Genomic DNA, 1,418 nt, shown 5'->3' on the forward strand with positions numbered 1-1,418 from the left:
GCCTCATTTCTGTCATCAAGTTCATGCTTTCCAACTACCATTTTTTCTTTGTTGTTTCCAAATTTTGTATTCCATTTCACCAGTTATCATTAGCACATCTTGATTGCATGTTTGGTCAATTTTGGACTGCAAAATTTGGTAAGAATCTTCACTTTCCTCCTCTTTGGTTTTAATTGTTGAAGTGTGTATTTGACTAACAATCATACTGGTTTTCCCTGTATGAGTATTGTTTATATCCTATCATTCACAACACTGTACTTCAGGAGAAAACATAAAATTGTCTTTTTAACTAAATATGAAACACACTATTCTTCTCTTTTCTTTCCCAGCATAATATACCATGTGATTCTCTAATTCAAAATGGCTCTTTTGGGCAGTCCACGGAATATTCAGTACTCTTGTCCAACAACACAGTTCAAAGGCTCAATTCTTTTTTTTTTTATTATAACTGAATCTTTATTTAAGTTTCATGTGCCAACTTAGTGTTTTCCACCAATTCGGGGAGCAGAAACTTTCACAGGCTTCACAATTTTTTGTTTAGGCTCTGCTGTCGTGGGAGCCTTAGTAGCAGCCAATTCAGTCTTTTTAGGTGCTCGTTTAACCTCTTTTGCTTCCTTGGCAGCCCTGATAGCCTGCTCTCCTTGAGCCTTTCTAACTTCAGGCTTTTGATTCCTCTTGGCCGTTATATCAGCAAGAGATGCACCAGTGATGGCCCTTTGAAATTTTACTGCACGGCGGTTCTGTTCTTTTGAATTTCTTCCGATTGGCCCTTTTTGTGCTTCCCTCTGCAGAGGACAGTCCAATTTATCTGCCGTGGATTCCTTTTGGAAAGGAAAGCCGACTCGCAATTTGCATTAAGAAAATGGAACACCTTCCCGTCGGTCCCGGCTTAGCGCCTCCCATGCCCGGGGTAGATCTTGTACCCGCTGAAACTGCACAGCTCGACTTTCATGACTCGGCTTCAGGGGAACCAGGAAGATGGCGAAGAGAAAATTCAATTCTTCATCATTCATCTTATTCACTGTCCAACTTTCAGATACATAGCAATTCATTGAAAAGACCATGTTTTTAATCAGGTGCCCCTTGTTCTTTAGACTGACATTGGAAAGATCCTTAACAGCAGATTTTCCCAATGCAACACATCTTATGATTTCTTGACTGCTAGTACCAAGGGGTTAATTGTGAATTCAAGCACGCGCACACATACACACACACACACACACGCGCGCGCGCGCGTGACAGTATTTTGCAGGAGTGGCATCCACTTCCCAAACAACGTGCTTCTGGAAACTTTATGAACTTTGATGAATGAGGATGGATATGGATAGTCTTCAGGCCCTTTATTGAGTTGCTACGAGTTGTGCTTAATGACAACAACAAGATATTATACATAGATAGATACACATATACACACACAA

General features: G+C 40.6%; 1 pseudogene; it reads right to left on the minus strand.

The window, feature by feature from the left end:
- Nucleotides 1–479: 479 nt before the first annotated feature.
- LOC102862380 lies at nt 480–952 on the minus strand (annotated as a pseudogene).
- Nucleotides 953–1,418: the final 466 nt, after the last annotated feature.

This window comes from Elephantulus edwardii, unplaced genomic scaffold (genome assembly GCF_000299155.1).
Source record: "Elephantulus edwardii isolate Elephantulus edwardi_28Jun2011 unplaced genomic scaffold, EleEdw1.0 scaffold00034, whole genome shotgun sequence".
In the NCBI taxonomy this organism is placed as follows: Eukaryota; Metazoa; Chordata; class Mammalia; order Macroscelidea; family Macroscelididae; genus Elephantulus; species Elephantulus edwardii.